Here is a 19,634-nt window from a genome sequence, read left to right on the forward strand (position 1 = left end):
TTAAGAAGTCTTTGTGCTCCTCATTTGGGACAGTATCCAGTTTATGGGAAAAACTCCATCTGTCCAAAGCAGAAAGTTTCAAAGCATTGTAGTGATGGTATTGCAAAGAAGGAAATGAAACAGAAGAAGAAAGTTGTTAAAAAACAAAAAATGTAAAATGTTGGAGATATTGTAGGTTATTAATTGTCAAACCCCTTTGGATGGAACTGCTATGCTAATGGTGTGGTAAACGTTGTGTTTGCATTACCTCGTGTTATAGATGCAGTTCAAGACAAACAACAGTAGATATGGTGTTCTGTGCTGTGTAGTTTGTTTAACCGCCTGCATACTGAGAGCAAGAAAATACATTCTGCATCATTAATTTGACACACTGTAGATCTATGTAGTGGATCTGTATAGTTTTCAAAATACTCAAAAGTATGCACAGGAATTTTTTTTATTGTGATATTTGGTGTCTCAGAAGAAGGAGAGATATCTGTAAATGACATGCTTGGAATTAGTTACTCGTGGCACCTATGAATGTGAAGCTTGCTGATACAGATCAACCACACAAAAAGAATCAGAGTTTTTTTTATTTATTTAACATTACCAGAGTCCAAAAGTGTATGTTTTGACACATAAGGGAAAAAGTGACAGAAAGTATTTGATGTCCAAATTGTCGAACATATCTTCCGTCGACTTTACAAGTATCAAGAAGTAGTAAGTATGTTATTTTAATAGTACAACAATGCATAGAAGATGGCAGTAAATGACATACTGAGATTACTAACGTTAAAGCAGGACAAATATGTATTTCTTGTTAAACATACACTACTGTCACTATCATTTTTAATGAATGAGTTAATATTAGATCTGGTCATTAGGCTGTGTATTTAAAAAGTAGAAGTGGATGGACAGAATGTAATGATATGAACCTTAAATTCAGACAAAAATTGCCTAGTAGGTTACTAAATTCATATCTTTTGTTTTTGGAATCAAAACTCTAAAGAGGGTCACAGATGTAAAAGTGGAATAGTCTAATTATTATAGATGCATTATCAGGATTTATGACATCACGTGGCATACCAAGGGTGGTGTCTTAATAATGTTTTGCCTATGCTGCTGAGCTGTATATATCTAGTAAAATGTCTATTGTATGAGGTTCTCATATCCAGCATATCTTTCTTAACTAAGTAGAGCAAGTATAGATAAAATGATTGTTTAAAAAAATTGGAATGAGTGCAATGTGCATTGTTGCCAATTTGCAGTGACATTGTTGTGTAGCCATTTTAGTCATAGCTCCATGCACGTTATTGTAACACACTAGGCCACTGTGCACTTTAACCTAGATATATTTTATTCAGCTTCGTCTTACTATTGTTGCAATAACCATTTTTACGGTCTTGTTTTATTTTCTGTTTATCTTAACTATTTTTGACTAGGCCAGCACTCTGTTCTCAAACAAGACATTCTTGATCACTCTGTGCTTCCTCCAAGGCTACTGTACGGTACATTGCCCGTGAACGTGGTAGAAGTTTAGTCTCCAAAATTCATAGAAAATACGCATCCTTACGTAGGGACATTCTCTGAGAATAGCAGCTGTGTTGTTATAAAAACACTTCCTTGTCCCTTACACGTTAGAGGGAGATTCCAGCCGGGCAACCATACTGTATGCTGATTGCTGAATGCTTTGCTACAGATGCTAACGCAGACCACAGGCATTTGATCAGGTATGGGGGTTGATGTCTTCCCAGGGGAAGCTGAAGGGCAGAATTACAGCTGAAGATGATGTGCTCTATCCTAGCCTAGGTAGGAGCTAGTCCATTGATCATAGTGACAATATGATAGCGTTGTTTTTATGCTTCACTCTTCTTGTCACAATTTTAATACTGTCATGTTGTGTCTTCCTGGTTATTGCATCTATATACTGCTTTTGTTTGTCATTTATATATGAGACCGAATTGCAAATGGGAGAACCAGATGAGACCTGAGTGACCACGACTTCCCTGAGAAGCCAAGTATGTCATGCGCTCGGCTGCCCAGTCATCCCTATCCCTGGATAGAGATGAGGCACTGCTAGTTAGCCGGAGCAAAACCCGGATTAGATCGACAGATGTCAACAGCAGTAGGTTAGACTTAGTCTCCCACACCATGGGCGATTCTGCCACTTAAAATCCAGTTGTCTCATTAGAATAATGAGAGCCTACGAGACATGGCGCTGCCAACGTTTGGTCAGGCCCTGATTTTCGGGTCCTCCGAAGTATCTCTGTCTCATTATATACAATGACACCTCAATTCCGTATACGGAGACATCCGTGGTACTGAGGATTTCCACCCCAGCTACGTAGGTTATCCTATTTGTAGCTGGAGGTTGTTCAAGCTTGAACTTTAAAAGGAAAATCCAATTTGGTGTGCCTTCTCTGAACTTATAGTTTGTCTCTAATGGCGAATCCACAGCAGATACAAATAGCAGTTAATATGAGACAACCTCTGACTGTACATTTATTAGCAAATGGCCTAACGCCCCAGGGTGGTCCAGTCACATTCGTGGTGGATGCCCATGCAGCTTATAGAACAGAACTTTTTTATTATTGGGTCACATTTCCAGCAGTTCATGGGAACACAAATACATTTCATCATTATACAATTGCAAATGCGCCTGGACAATACAGAGCATACGCATATTTAGAAATACCATTATCTTATCAAGAATATAATAATTGGCTTGATGGCGCCACACCCCACACAATTTTACCAGTAAGGTTAGGTCCTCTAAGTAACAATGGCCCTACCTGGCCTTTATTGGCCACCTATATACCACATCCTGAAGTTGCAAATTTAGCAGTAGGTGAGGTTCGTCATTTATATACAGAATTAATAGCGATATATAGACGATTAGTACAATTCATAATACAAACATTAAATACAAACCCAGCACGTGCTACTCCAGCATATCCACATGCAGTAACACCAGGTATAAACCCTGCGACTGTACATTAGATCATGGGTAAAGTACCCGCCAAACGGGAGGAAACTCCGTTTTGGTTAGCACAAAAAAAGAATGCGCTGGAGCCAGTATTTCCCCATACTGGACCTCAGGATACATAGAATATTAACGATGTGCTTGCCTTTTGGGTTGGTCCCAACAGTGGATAACTGTAATACCTGGGGCAGGGTATTTGCCGCGCTCTATACAACTGCGCACGGTACACCGACACTTGCCAATTTACCGGAGGTATTAAAACAAATTCAAGATGAATACGGGGCTGCCCCGTCCCTAGATTTGGGGATGCAATTAATGGGCAATTTTGCAACAGTATCCTCAATCATTTTAAGTAACCTTAAAGGGTAAGCAGTCGCACTTGCAGTGTGCATGTGGCTCCGTAACGTTCTGCAACAGGATCAGGAACGCGAGCTGCCTAAGATAATTGCAGAGACCTATTCTAGCATTGTTCGAGACAGTTTAGGGGCCAGACCATCTAAACCACAATTTCAGGGCAAATCGAAAAAAGATTTTCCCAAGCAAGCACCTAATGGTAATAAGAAACGCTGGGATAAAAAGCAACAAACTCCTAAAAAAGATAGGGGAGAATCTCCACGTACGGAGACCCCGCAGAACAGATATAATCTCAGAAATTGAGATAATATAAAAACGCCTGATAGATATCAATATACTGATACACGCCAATCTCGTTCCTTTCAGGACTCATTGGAAAAATGAAATGAGAGAGGTGGGCGATCAGAGCGAAGAACAGAGTACGTGACACTGAGACAGGAATCACAACGCTCTTTGGAGGTTTCTGTTAAAAAGGAAGAGAAACCCGCCCAACAAAAACCCCAATTGTAAGGAAATGCCTCCTTGGCATGGTTACCCCCTGACTTTTTGCCTTTGCTGATGCCAAGTTATGATTTGAAAGTGTGCTGAAGCCTGCTAACCAGGCCCCAGCACCAGTGTTCTTTCCCTAAACTGTACCTTTGTCTCCACAATTGGCACAACCCTCGCACCCAGGTAAGTCCCTTGTAACTGGTACCCCTGGTACCAAGGGCCCTGATGCCAGGGAAGGTCTCTAAGGGCTGCAGCATGTCTTATGCCACCCTAGGGACCCCTCACTCAGCACAGACACACTGCTTGCCAGCTTGTGTATGCTGGTGGGGAGAAAATGACTAAGTCGACATGGCACTCCCCTCAGGGTGCCATGCCAACCTCACACTGCCTGTGGCATAGGTAATTCACCCCACTAGCAGGCCTTAGAGCCCTAAGGCAGGGTGCACTATACCACAGGTGAGGGCATAGGTGCATGAGCACTATGACCCTACAGTGTCTAAGCAAAATGTTGGACATTGTAATTGCATGGTAGCCATAAGAGTATATGGTCTGGGACTCTGTCAAACACGAACTCCACAGCACCATAATGGCTACACTGATAATTGTGAAGTTTGGTATCAAACTTCTCAGCACAATAAATGCACACTGATGCCAGTGTGCACTTTATTGTAAAAATACACCCAGAGGGCGTCTTAGAGATGCCCGCTGAAAACATACTCCACCTCCAGTGTGGGCTGACTAGTTTTACCAGCCGGACACACACCAGACATGTTGCTGGCCACATGGGGAGAGTGCCTTTGTCACTCTGTGGCCAGGAACAAAGCCTGTACTGGGTGGAGGTGCTTCACACCTCCCCCTGCAGGAACTGTAACACCTGGCGGTGAGCATCAAAGGCTCACCCCCTTTGTTACAGCGCTACAGGGCATCCCAGCTAGTGGAGATGCCCGCCCCTCCGGCCACTGCCCCCACTTTTGGCAACAAGGCTGGAGGAGATAATGAGAAAAACAAGGAGGAGTCCCTGGCCAGTCAGGACAACCCCTAAGGTGTCCTGAGCTGAGGTGACTCTGACTTTAAGAAATCCTCCATCTTGCAGATGGAGGATTCCCCCAATAGGATTAGGGATGTGCCCCCCTCCCCACAGGGAGGAAGCACAAAGAGGGTGTAGCCACCCTCAGGGCTAGTAGCCATTGGCTACTATCCTCCCAGACCTAAACACACCCCTAAATTGAGTATTTAGGGGCTCCCAGAACCGAGGAAGAAAGATTCCTGTAACTTGAAGACGAAGAAGGACTGCTGACCTGAAGCCCTGTAGAGAAGACGGAGACACCAACTGCTTTGGCCCCAGCCCTACCGGCCTGTCTCCCCACTTCAAGAAAAACTGCAACAGCGACGCGTCCCCCAGGGTCCAGCGACCTCTGAAGCCTCAGAGGACTACCCTGCATCTAAAAGGACCAAGAAGCTCCAGAGGAACTTTGCAACAAAGAAGCAACTTTTAAAGACCACATGTTTCCCGCCGGAAGCGTGAGACTTTCCACTCTGCACCCGATGCCCTTGGCTCGCCCTGCGGAAAACTAACACCACAGGGAGGACTCCCCGGCAACTGCAAGCCTGTGAGTAGCCAGAGTTGACCCCCCTAGCGACGCCTGCAGAGGGAATCCAGAGGCTCCCCCTGACCGCGTCTGCCTGCTTCAAGGAACCCGACGCCTGGAAAAGACACTGCACCCGTAGCCCCCAGGCCCTAAAGGAACCGAACTCCAGTGCAGGAGCGACCCCCAGGCGACCCTCTTCCTAGCCTAGGTGGTGGCTACCCCGAGGAGCCCCCCCTGTGCTTGCCTGCATCGCTGAAGAGACCCCCGGGTCTCCCCATTGAATCCTATTGGAAACCCGACGCCTGTTTGCACTCTGCACCCGGCTGCCCCTGTGCCGCTGAGGGTGTACTTTCTGTGCATGCTTGTGTCCCCCCCGGTGCCCTACAAAACCCCCCTGGTCTGCCCTCCGAAGTCACAGGTACTTACCTGCTGGCAGACTGGAATCGGGCACCCCTATTTCTATTGAAGCCTATGTGTTTGGGCACCACTTTGACCTCTGCACCTGACCAGCCCTGAGCTGCGGGTGTGGTAACTTTGGGGTTGCCTTGAACCCCCAACGGTGGGCTACTTTGGACCCAACTTTGAACCCTGTAAGTGTTTTACTTACCTGCGAACTTAACAATTACTTACCTCCCCCAGGAACTGTTGATTTTTGCAGTGTCCACTTTTAAAATAGCTTATTGCCATTTTTGTCAAAACTGTACATGCTATTGTGATAATTCAAAGTTCATACCTGAGTGAAGTACCTTTTATTTAAAGTATTGTTTGTAAATCTTGAACCTGTGGTTCTTAAAATAAACTAAGAAAATATATTTTTCTATATAAAAACCTATTTGCCTGGAATTATTTTTGAGTGTGTGATCCTCATTTATTGCCTGTGTGTGTACAACAAATGCTTAACACTACCCTCTGATAAGCCTACTGCTCGACCACACTACCACAAAATAGAGCATTAGAATTATGTATTTTTGCCACTATCTTACCTCTAAGGGGAACCCTTGGACTCTGTGCACACTATTATTCACTTTGAAATAGTATATACAGAGCCAACTTCCTACACCAATTCAAAAAGAAAAAAGTGGCAGCAGTCGCAGTCCGACATGCCACACAGGAAGAGGGTCCTCTTGAAGAACAAGAAGTGGGCTCTAGCACTGCTAGACTTCACGGCAGAGGTCACAATAGTTTGCCAGAGTCCTCTAGAGCATTTGGAGGTGAAAGCAACTGATGTATTTCTACAAGTAGAAACTGCGGAGATGCGTGTCTCCACGCCTGATAGGTTTATGAAGTAACGCTACAATTAGAAGGAGACATTTAGTGCATAATAGACGCAGGGGGTCATTACGACCCCGGCGGCCGGCGATATGTTGGCGGTTACATCGCCAACAGGCTGGCGGGGTTCCGCCAGCAATTATGACCGTGGCGGAATTGCCACGACCATACCGCCGGCACCTCCATTTTCCCGCCAGGATTCCGCCTGGCGGTCATAATCCCCAGGGCAGCGGTGCAAGGACCGCTGCCCTGGGGATTATGAGTCTCCGACCGCCGGCCTGTCCATGGCGGTACACACCGCCATTGAAAGGCCCGTGGTAAGGGGACTTGGGGTGCCCCTGGGGGCCCCTGCACTGCCCATGCACTTGGCATGGGCAGTGCAGGGGCCCCCAGGCATAGCCCCGTCGTGCATTTCACTGCCCGAATTTCGGGCAGTGAAATGTGCGACGGGTGCTACTGCACCCGCTGCACATCAGCATTGCCGCCGGCTCTATTACGAGCCGGCTGCAATGTTGATGTGACATTTCCGCTGGGCCAGCGGACGGTAACACTGTTACCGTCCGCTGGCCCAGCGGAAATGTCATAATAGGGAGACAGGAATACAGCCGGCAATGGCCGTATTCTGTCTCCCGCGGCCTCGGCGGTCTTTTCAAAAGACCGCCGAGGTCATTATGACCCCCGCAATCTTTTGGGATCGCGTGGTAAACACATATGATGTTTTGTTGGCCGAACACGATTGGCCACCTGAATTTGTCCGTACCTGCCCATATGGAGAAGAGGTTATTAAGCCTTCCTTCTCACCCCTTGTTCCAGAGGAACTCGCTGAATCCTATGCCATTGATTGGGCTTTGGCACAGGCACCTGCATTATATCAAAATCATATAGGATGGGATAGAGAATCCCCCTACCATGTAATTCCAATTAAGAATGAACCCCAACCCCAACCGCAGTATCCAATAAAACATGAAGCAAAAGCACCTGTGAGAGAGATATTCACACAATTAGAGTACCAGGGCGTAACTGAACCCTGTGTCTCCCCATTGAATAATCTTTTATTCCCAGTAGCCAAACCATACCTTTCATAAAGAATAGTCTTAGACTACAGAGTCTTAAACAGGCATACAGGCACTTATGCTATACAAAATTCACATAGCACAGCACTAATGAACAATATAGTGTGTAAAAAATACAAAAGAACACTGGATATTTCCAATGGTTTCTTCTGCCAGAATATAGCCTCTGAGAGTAGAGACTTAACAAGTTTCAGTGCACTAGGCTCCCAGAAAAATTTCTGTTGTTTACCTCAGGGGTATAAGAACAGTCCAGGGCTGTTCACAGCTCATGTGACAGCAATTTTGCACGAGATTGATTCTGAAGCACTGTCTTATGTAGATGATATCTATCTCACGGATGATGAATTACTACAACATTTAAGACGGGTAGCCCGCATTGTTGTAGGATTTGCTGAATTTGGCTACAAATTTAATTTAAAAAAAAAGAAAATTGCCTTCCTCAGCGTCCTGTTTTTGGGATATGAGCTATCAAGTGAAGGAAAGAGCCTAGCGCCACAATTCTTAGAGAAATGCGCACAGTTACAACCACCGAATACAATTAAAAAACTCCAATCTCTATTGGGTTTCCTAAATTTTGGCAGAACTCACATTCCAGATTATGCTACACGCATAAAACCTTTATATGACCTGATACGTCCTGATTTTTCAAGCGAATTCTGGACAATTGAACATACACGCATTCTTCGAGAATTGCAAATAGACATGCTGGGAGCACACTTACACACGAGGGACAATAACACACATTTGGTCATCAGAGTAAAAGCTGGTGCCATTGGTTTCACCTATGTGACATTTAATGAAGGTGAGACAGTCCCGATTGCATACAAATCACACTTATATTCAGCGGCAGAACAACGCTTTGCTCCCACTGAGAAAATATTCACTGCTGTACAGATGGCTGTCATTAAAGAACAACCTCTTGGCCAAGGAAAACGCATTATTGTCGTTTCTCCGATCCCAGCCCTGGAGGCTGTTACAAAAGCCAGCGTTCCTAATGCAAAAGCATTCCATCCACGTTGGATACAATGGGCTACGGCTTTGACAGCCACTGATGTAGACTACATTTTTGATCCAAAGTTACAAACTCAAGAATTTTTGCAGTATGAACTAGAATACCCAGTTCCAGCAAATACATTGCCTATTGAGCAATATCATAGAGTCATGTACACCGATGGCTCAGCACAACCTGCAATAGGCGCAAAACACCAATATTCTGCTGCTTGCGCTGTCGTAAGCGGCTACATGGAGGGCGATAAATGTTGTCCCCTACATACATTTACGCAAAGCCTAGGGGATTGCACAGCACAATTAGCAGAGCTGAAGGCTCTGGTGATGGCACTAGAACACACGGATCCTGCACAGCCTACGCTGATTGTTTGTGATTCATATTATTGTGTCCAGTCCTTTAATGAATATCTGTAATACTGGCGCCAGAATGGATTCAGAGATTCTAAAGGCAACGCCATCAAACACAGACTTCTGAGGGGGAAAGTAGCAGATCTGAAGGAGATGCTACCAAATGTCCAGGTTGTAAAAACACTTGGACACCAGCGCTTTGGAATACACGTTCCTGGAAATACATTGGCTGATGAAGCCGCAAAGTCAGCAGTGGCTGTGGCCGCTGTTGCTGCAGTAACACACTCAAGTACGAAACCGGATGCAGACATATGGGCTGCCGTGAAAGCTACGGATGATGGTACACCCTGTCCTAAAACATTTACGGCCAACTATTCCTACAGTATGTCCTTTGCTGTGACATCTGCCAACAAATTAAAGTTTCAGCTGCCAAACGCCCGCTGCAGACACCCCTTTTGATTTCAAACAAACCTTAATAATGTGTGTACTTGGACCATTGCGGCCCCCTAACACCGGATAGTGCATACAAGTATATATTAGTCGCTGTTGATTCATACTCCAGATTTTTATGGGTGTGGCCACAACGCTCGGCTGACGCTCGGACTGTTATTAAATATTTGCGAGTCTTTATCAGTACATATGCAGTTGTGGCTTTCCATTCATACCAGGGCCCTGCTTTCGCCTCAAGGGCATTCAGGGACGCCATGGCTTTGTTGGGTGTCCAACTCCAGTACTCGTCTCCATTTCATCCCGAGGGAAATAGTGTTGTGGAGCAATTAAACCGTAATTTAAAGCAATCCTTAACAGCCAGAGTCTTAGGTTCGGGTCATAGTTGGCTTAACCACCTATATAGAGTCCAGAGAGCACTTAATAATCTGCCTAGAAGGTCCCTGGGGGGGTCGTACTTCATAAGAGTGCCTGTTCGGAACTCGAATGTATGTTCTGGATCTTGATGCTCCTGGCGTGGCGGCAGCAGAAACCCCTTTTGACATAAATGAACGTGTCACTGTTTTATAGGAATTGCAACAGTTCTGTGACGATAATTCTTCTCTCTGTGCTGCCTCCACAGGAATTAAGGATGTGCTTGTAACACCTACCGGCTGGATTCCCAAAGTTGGGGATCTTGTACATGATAAATTCACTGTGAAAAAGCAATTTGGCCCTTCCTATTGAGCACTAGTCCCAGTATTGGGAGTAAACGATACCAGAACTGTAATTCTACCACCGTTGGCATGTACCAAAGAAAATCGTTTTGTCTCCATCGACAATGTCAAACTACACCATGTGGCCGATCCTGTACAGCAGACCAAGAGGAACATCCAGTAGTACCCGAATCCCTCTCACTACTGGACAAGAAGTCCCTCTATAGGTTATTTACACCAACACTGTCACCTCTCCGAGCTTGGGGAGGGTGGAAGATGATCTAGCATTGGTTCCCCTAACATTAAACAACACAGAAATAATTGACAAAGTTGACTCAACTCCAACACAAACAGATGGTGCTATTTATTGTGTGTCACCACGAGAAACACCAACTCCACCAATAACCACAGCTCCAGCATTCGCACGTACTGCTTCTGGATATTTTGCCGACTTCGATGATGAGGTCTCAGACTCATTCGCCTCTTTGACACCTGACTTGCCAAAAACACGTAAGCTAACGAACTGGCTTAAAGAAACATCTTTTTTTTTTCCATGGAACTATCTATGGCTCTTTTCTTTCCTACTTTGGATTGGTTTTTTATCACCTTTTTCTTGTTAATACATGGTTATTTTCTTCCTGAAAAATCAACAGTTGGATTGGTGGAGGAGGTCTTAAAACCACATTTTTCATCACATAAAGACCGAAGAGACTTATCATTTATGAACATTTCCACAGTACCAATTCCTTGTAATATTTGATATATATGGTCCCACGGAAGTAATTCAAATACCATATGTGTTAAAACTATCAATGAAGGATGATATAATACCAGGCATTGTTTATGATGATTGGGATGTGGAAACAGTTGATTCTATGATGACTGAATTGCAGTATTATACTGTATTTGAATACGAAGATGTTTATCAATCTAAAGGAAATTATGGTGATATGTTTTGCTAAAATTATTATGGGCACCATTTCATACATAGAGCGAGCAGCCCCAAAACAGTTTTTAATGACACACAATTGTCCGACTCCACCACAAGGGAGTTCCAAAACATATTCTGAAAAGTTTACATATTTTTCTGGGCACAATGAAAAAAATGCTGAGTCATATTATTTTAAGGTACCACCTACTAAAGATATACATATACTAATGACGAATACGAAATTTAAATATTCAGAATCCTTTGTTTCCCGATTGTCTATAGAAGGCTATGAGTATTGGCTGAAGTCGATCGATCTGAAAAGTGTATGGGGAAAGGAAGCTTTATTTAGAGCATGCCTCATACCCGTACAAATGATATTCTCAAATGAAACAGTACAACAAACAAGTTGTTTAGGCTTCGCTAAAAATAAGGAATTAAACATGCCCAGTATATCTGCCCCTGCTAAGTTTTATAAATGGCAAAAATATACAAATGCAACTGAAGATCAGCTCGACGAATGGGTCCAGAATGGTACATTTAATGTTTCACTGACACGTCCTGGCAGGTGGTTATTGTGGCCAATAGATACCAATGGGTGTCATCAACGTTTTATCAACTCCGCGGGGGTTTTTAGAACTAGTAGGCCAGACCCTCGCTAAATATCGTCTGAACATACGGGTATAGTTATGACATATAGGGCCTCATTACAACCAAGGATTAACCGATGTGTGGCCGCCAATGCGGCCGCACTCCCGCCTGGCCCATTTTGACATCCCCGCTGGGCCGCAACATGGGAGCCGGCACCAAATGGAGCCGGCGGTGTTGCGGCTGTGCGATGGGTGCAGCTGCAGACAGTGAAAAGCAGTGTGGGGCTGTGCCTAGGGGACCCTGCACTGCCCATGCCAAGTGCATGGGCAGTGCAGTGGCCCCCCCAGTTGCCCCACGACTCCCGTTCCCGCCAGCCTTTCCATGGCGGTCTCTACCGCCATGGACAGGCTGGCGGGAAAGGGGCTTGTAATCCCCTGGGCAGCGCTGCCCTGGTGGATTAAAACCGCCGGGACAACCATGGCGGTAAACCGCCGGTCCCGGCGGTGCGACCGCGGCGCTTCCGCCGTGGTCGTAATCCTCAAGATTGTACCGCCAGCCTGTTGGCGGTACAATCTCCAAAACAGCCCTGGTGGTCTTTGACTGCCAGGGTTGTAATGAGGCCCATAGTGTAGGAAAATTGTGCCAGCAATGGTTAAGAACATCCTCACTAGATGTGGTTAGAGAACACCTCAGTCTCCTGTCTAGTAAGACTGATTTACAGGACTTCCTGTTAGGCCCCGGAAAAAACGGTAGGTAGTGTTTTCTATATGAAGTATATAATGACATTTGGAACCTTTCCCAACAGGAAGCAGCTGCCCGGTTAAGGCAAATAGACCAGGAAAATCTGAAAAAGGCATTAGCTGTTGTGGATGATGGGATTAATACCTTGTCCGACCGGATATATACTTTAAATAATATTGTCTCTTCTACTATAGACATTATACAAACAGATTTGTCTTCTTTACACCATGGACAGAGTCAGCTAAGGACCATTATGCAGTTAGGTTGGGCACTTCAAACATTGAAGGCGGGTCGCATTCCCTGGCAGCATGTCAGTGCGAGGGATATATTCTCTTCCTTTAATTTAACACAACAACAACAACTAATGGCTAAGAAGGTAGCAACTTATGTCATGCTTAATACTGAGAAATTAGAAAAGTTGCTTTTACTGTGGCTGAAATACTATCTACTGAGTGGCTAATACACGGGGTCATTAATCTGCCTATTTCTACACTTCAATTCACCTCCTGTTTGAAACACATTCCGGTAGGCAGATATGAAAGGCTGGGAGATAGTTACATCCATGAGGTGTGGGAGCTTCCCTTCTCGTACAAATGTCTCAGTGGCATGAAAGAAGTATTTCTTAGCAGTAGTGAATGCGAGACTTCAGTCAGCCATTCTATGGTTTTTAAACAGCTGTCCTTGCATGGGGCATGTAACACCTCTGCTGCGAACTTAGCTTGTTATCTGAAGGGAGTTCCAGTCCCCTTGATTAGACCTACGTTCCAGGTGCTTTCAAACAGCAGCTACGTCCTTCTCAATAGTGAAGACTGTTGTGGTATGCAAGCCGGAATAGTTTATGTCGTTTCGGTCTCTGAGGCCGTTACATGCTGCGGGAACGTACTTTTTCCCCCCACTAAAATTAAAGAGGTAGCTGACATCTGGCCTCGCATTGCTACTTCAAATGTGAATTTTGACAAGTTGAGCAGACTCAAGGCTTTCCTGTTTCAAACGCATGTGTCCCTTACATCTGTGCGCGAGACCTACACACTTCAGGTGGCGAGGTCGTCGGCAGAAATACAGTCTCTTTTAAATACAAACTTTCCGAGACACTTTGGTGAACTCGTGGGATGAATATTTAATGTGTCCAGTACAACTGGAATCGCACATTTTTTCAAAGCTGTTGGTTCTGGTTTCATTCACACCTTCTCCCCTGTATTCGGTTTGATACCATCAGCAATCGTCTCAATCTTCTCTAGTATTTTTGGGGGATTTCCAATAACTTTGGCTTTATTAGCTGGCATTTTGCTGTTGCTATTTTTTATGTGCAATGGCTGTCCTCCTGGAGCAATTGGAGTGTGGCTGGTCTTGCATTGTGTGCAGCCCGTGTTTCGGTGCCTCTGGTGCTCTTTCGAACACGCACTGGAAGTCTGTCTTTCGATGCAGTGCTTGCCTACATTGGATGCTGATCTGTTGATGTTCTTGCTGAGGGTTCATTACCGGACATGCGCATTGAAGTTGCGTTTGCTACGAGAAGCTACTTATGAGTTGCCATTCCTGGAGGATGTAGCTCACGACTTGTAGGAAAGTACCATCTTGCTTGGCATGTTACCCCCATATTTCACTGTATATATGCTGTTTTAGTTGCATGTGTCACTGGGACCCTGCCAGCCAGGGCCCCAGTGCTCATAAGTGTGCCCTGTATGTGTTACCTGTGTTATGACTAACTGTCTCACTGAGGCTCTGCTATCCAGAACCTCAGTGGTTATGCTCTCTCATTTCTTTCCAAATTGTCACTAACAGGCTAGTGACCAATTTCACCAACTTACATTGGCATACTGGAACACCCTTATAATTCCCTAGTATATGGTACTGAGGTACCCAGGGTATTGGGGTTCCAGGAGATCCCTATGGGCTGCAGCATTTCTTGTGCCACCCATAGGGAGATCTGGCAATTCTTACACAGGCCTGCCTTTGCAGCCTGAGTGAAATAACGTCCACGTTATTTCACAGCCATTTACCACTGCACTTAAGTAACTTATAAGTCACCTATATGTCTAACCTTTACCTGGTAAAGGTTGGGTGCTAAGTTACTTAGTGTGTGGGCACCCTGGCACTAGCCAAGGTGCTCCCACATTGTTCAGGGCAAATTCCCCGGACTTTGTGAGTGCGGGGACACCATTACACACGTGCACTATACATATGTCACGACATATGTATAGCGTCACAATGGTAACTCCGAATATGGCCATGTAACATGTCTAAGATCATGGAATTGTCACCCTAATGCCATTCTGGCATTGGGGAGCCAATTCCATGATCCCCCGAGTCTCTAGGTCAGACCCGGGTACTGCCAAACTACCTTTCCCGGGGTTTCACTGCAGCTGCTGCCAACCCCTCAGACAGGTTTCTGCCCTCCTGGGGTCCAGCCAGGCTTGGCCCAGGAAGGCAGAACAAAGGACTTCCTCAGAGAGAGGGTGTTACACCCTCTCCCTTTGGAAAAAGGTGTCAGGGCTGGGGAGGAGTAGCCTCCCCCAGCCTCTGGAAATGCTTTGATGGGCACAGATGGTGCCCATCTCTGCATAAGCCAGTCTGCACCGGTTTAGGGATCCCTCAGCCCAGCTCTGGCACGAAACTGGACAAAGGAAAGGGGAGTGACCAATCCCCTGACCTGCACCTCCCCTGGGAGGTGCCCAGAGCTCCTCCAGTGTGCTCCAGACCTCTGCCATCTTGGAAACAGAGATGCTGCTGGCACACTGGACTTCTCTGAGTGGCCAGTGCCAGCAGGTGACGTCAGAGACTCCTTCTGATAGGCTCCTTCAGGTGTTGCTAGCCAATCCTCTCTCCTAAGTAGCCAAACCTCCTTTTCTGGCTATTTAGGGTCTCTGCTTTGGGGAATTCCTTAGATAACGAATGCAAGAGCTCATCAGAGTTCCTCTGCATCTCTCTCTTCACCTTCTGCCAAGGAATCGACTGCTGACCGCGCTGGAAGCCTGCAAAACTGCAACAAAGTAGCAAAGACGACTACTGCGACCTTGTAACGCTGATCCTGCCGCCTTCTCGACTGTTTTCCTGGTGGTGCATGCTGTGGGGGTAGTCTGCCTCCTCTCTGCACTAGAAGCTCCGAAGAAATCTCCCGTGGGTCGACGGAATCTTCCCCCTGCAACCGCAGGCACCAAAGAACTGCATCACCGGTCCTCTGGGTCTCCTCTCAGCACGACGAGCGAGGTCCCTTGAACTCAGCAACTCTGTCCAAGTGACTCCCACAGTCCAGTGACTCTTCAGTCCAAGTTTGGTGGAGGTAAGTCCTTGCCTTCCCACGCTAGACTGCATTGCTGGGAACCGCGTGTTTTGCAGCTACTCCGGCTCCTGTGCACTCTTCCAGGATTTCCTTTGTGCACAGCCAAGCCTGGGTCCCCGGCACTCTAACCTGCAGTGCACGACCTCCTGAGTTGTCCTCCGGCGTCGTGGGACTCTCTTTCGTGACTTCGGGTGAGCTCCAGTTCACTCCACTTTGTAGTACCTGTTCCGGCACTTCTACGGGTGCTGCTTGCTTCTGAGAGGGCTCCTTGTCTTGCTGGGCGCCCCCTCTGTTCCCTCACACAATTGACGACATCCTGGTCCCTCCTGGGCCACAGCAGCATCCAAAAACCTTAACCACGACTCTTGCAGCTAGCAAGGCTTGTTTGCGGTCTTTCTGCACGGAAACACCTCTGCACGACTCTTCACGCTGTGGGACATCCATCCTCCAAAGGGGAAGTTTCTAGCCCTTGTCGTTCTTGCAGAATCTACAGCTTCTACCATCTGGTGGCAGCTTCTTTGCACCCACAGCTGGCATTTCCTGGGCATCTGCCCACTCCCGACTTGATCGTGACTCTTGGACTTGGTCCCCTTGTTCCACAGGTACTCTCGTCTGGAAATCCATTGTTGTTGCATTGCTGGTGTTGGTCTTCCTTGCAGAATTCCCTTATCACAACTTCTGTGCTCTCTGGGGAACTTAGGTGCACTTTGCACCCACTTTTCAGGGTCTTGGGGTGGGCTATTTTTCTAACCCTCACTGTTTTCTTACAGTCCCAGCGACCCTCTACAAGGTCACATAGGTTTGGGGTCCATTCGTGGTTCACATTCCACTTCTAGAGTATATGGTTTGTGTTGCCCCTATCCCTATGTGCCCCCATTGCATTCTATTGTGAATATACATTGTTTGCACTGTTTTCTATTGCTATTACTGCATATTTTGGTATTGTGTACATATATCTTGTGTATATTTGCTATCCTCATACTGAGGGTACTCACTGAGATACTTTGGCCTATTGTCATAAAAATAAAGTACCTTTATTTTTAGTATATCTGTGTATTGTGTTTTCTTATGATATTGTGCATATGACACTGGTGGTACTGTAGGAGCTTCACTCGTCTCCTAGTTCAGCCTAAGCTGCTCTGCTAAGCTACCTTTTCTATCAGCCTAAGCTGCTAGACACCCCTCTACACTAATAAGGGATACCTGGGCCTGGTGCAAGGTGTAAGTACCCCTTGGTACCCACTACAAGCCAGTCCAGCCTCCTACATTGGTTGTGCAGCGGTGGGATAAGTACTTTGCAACTACTTACCACTTTGTCATATTGTACTTTTCATAAGAGAAAAATATACAAAACAAGTTCAGTGTATGTACACATAACCAAAAAGTTTTGCTTTTCTTCTCTCACTTCTTTGCTAAGTGCTGAAAAGTACCTCTAAACTTTCAAAACGTTCTTAAAAAGTTTTAAAAGTTTTTTTCTGTCCTTTAAAAAGTTCAGACATTTTTTTTTCCTCACTTTTTCTGTCCCTTAAACACTTTCTATAATGTCTGGCACAGGTCAAACTGTTGATCTGACCAAACTTGCTTATGATCACCTTAGCTGGAAAGGAGCAAGGAGTCTCTGCATTGAAAGAGGTTTAGGGGTAGGGAAGAATCCCTCTAGAGAACTGTTGGTTAATATGCTCATTGAACAAGATAAGACCTTAGTTGGCACTTCTTTTGAGAAATTAGCTGATGGTTCCCAATCTGACCCTCGGGCACCCCTAGCAAAAGATTTAGAAGGGAACCTTCCCAACCTGACCCTTAGCAGGCTACCTAGCATAGCTGGTACTGATGTGAATTTACATCACAGTATGAGTGTTACTTCTCATCATAGTAGGAGTGTTACTTCTGTAGGCCATAATGTTAGAGTGCCATCTGTGAGGGAAAGGTCTCCCTCTGTTCATTCTCACCATACTTCTGTGTCAAGGCATGCCCCACCCACCCACCCTGATGACAGAGTGCTAGAAAGGGAGCTCAATAGATTGAGAGTGGAAGAATCCAGGCTGAAGCTCAAGAAGCAACAGCTGGATTTAGATAGGCAAGCCTTTGATTTAGAAAGAGAAAGACAGAGGTTGGGGTTAGGACCCCATGGTGGCAGCAGCAGTATTCCAAATAGTCATCCTGCAAAATAGCATGATTCTAGGAATCTGCATAAGATAGTTCCCCCTTACAAGGAGGAGGATGACATTAACAAGTGGTTTGCTGCACTTGAGAGGGCCTGTGTTGTTCAGGAGGTCCCCCAAAGGCAGTGGGTGCTATCCTATGGCTATCTTTCAGTGGAAAGGGTAGGGATAGGCTCCTTACTGTTAAAGAAAGTGATGCCAATAATTTTACAGTTCTTAAGAATGCACTCCTAGATGGTTATGGCTTAACCACTGAACAGTACAGGAGGAAGTTCAGAGAAACCAAAAAGGAGTCTTCACAAGACTGGGTAGACTTTGTTGACCATTCAGTGAAGGCCTTGGAGGGGTGGTTACATGGCAGTAAAGTTTCTGACTTTGAAAGCCTGTATAACTTAATCCTGAGAGAGCATATTCTTAATAATTGTGTGCCTGATTTGCTACACCAGTACCTGGTAGACTCTGATCTGACCTCTCCCCAAGAATTGGGAAAGAAGGCAGACAAATGGGTCAGAACAAGGGTGAACAGAAAAGTTCATACAGGGGGTAACAAGGATGGCAAGAAGAAGGATTGTAAGTCTTCTGACAAGGTTGGGGACAAATCTAAAAATGAGTCTTCATCAGGCCCACAAAAACACTCTGGTGGGGGTGGTGGGCCCAGATCCTCTTCAAATCAAAACAAAGAAAAGAAAACATGGTGCTATTTATGTAAAATAAAAGGCCATTGGACAACAGATCCCAGTTGTCCAAAGAAAAGCACCAAGCCTCCTACCACTACAACCCCTGCTGCTATACCTAGTGCCCCTAGTAATAGCAGTGGTGGTGAGAGCAAACCTACTAATAGCAAATCCAAGGGAGTAGCTGGGCTCACTTTTGGTAATTTAGTTGGGGTTGGTCTTGTTAGGGAGACCACAGAGGCTGTGTTAGTCTCTGAGGGGGCCATTGATTTGGCCACCTTGGTTGCTTGTCCCCTTAACATGGATAAGTACAAGCAACTACCCCTAATAAATGGTGTTGAGGTTCAGGCCTACAGGGACACAGGTGCCAGTGTTACAATGGTAATAGAGAAACTGGTCCACCCTGAACAACACCTACTTGGTCACCAGTACCAAGTGACTGATGCTCATAACAACACCCTTAGCCCCCCCATGGCTGTTGTGAATCTCAACTGGGGGGGGGGGGGTTACTGGTCCAAAGAAAGTTGTGGTTGCCTCAGATTTACCTGTAGACTATCTACTAGGGAACGATTTAGAGACATCAGCTTGGGCAGAAGTGGAGTTGGAGGCTCATGCAGCAATGCTGGGCATTCCAGGGCATATTTCTGCTTTGACCAGGGCTCAGGCCAAAAAGCAAAAAGGACAGGGTGACTTGGATCCTGGAAGAATGGACCAAGTGCTCCCTAAAGCTAGGGTTAGTAAAGGTAAAACACTACCTACTATCCCTCCCTCTACAGTGGACTCAACTTCTGAGGAAGAAGAATTTCCACCCTGTGCAGAACATACACCAGAGGAGCTGGAAACAGACACTGCTGAGCTTTTGGGTGAAGGGGGGCCTGCCAGGGAGGAGCTGAGTGTGGCACAGCATACCTGTCCCACACTAGAGGGTCTAAGGCAGCAAGCTGTCAAACAAGCAAATGGGTATGTCAGTGACTCTCACAGAGTTTACTGGGAAGACAACCTTTTGTATACTGAAGCAAGGGAT

This window comes from Pleurodeles waltl, chromosome 3_1 (assembly GCF_031143425.1).
Source record: "Pleurodeles waltl isolate 20211129_DDA chromosome 3_1, aPleWal1.hap1.20221129, whole genome shotgun sequence".
In the NCBI taxonomy this organism is placed as follows: domain Eukaryota; kingdom Metazoa; phylum Chordata; class Amphibia; order Caudata; family Salamandridae; genus Pleurodeles; species Pleurodeles waltl.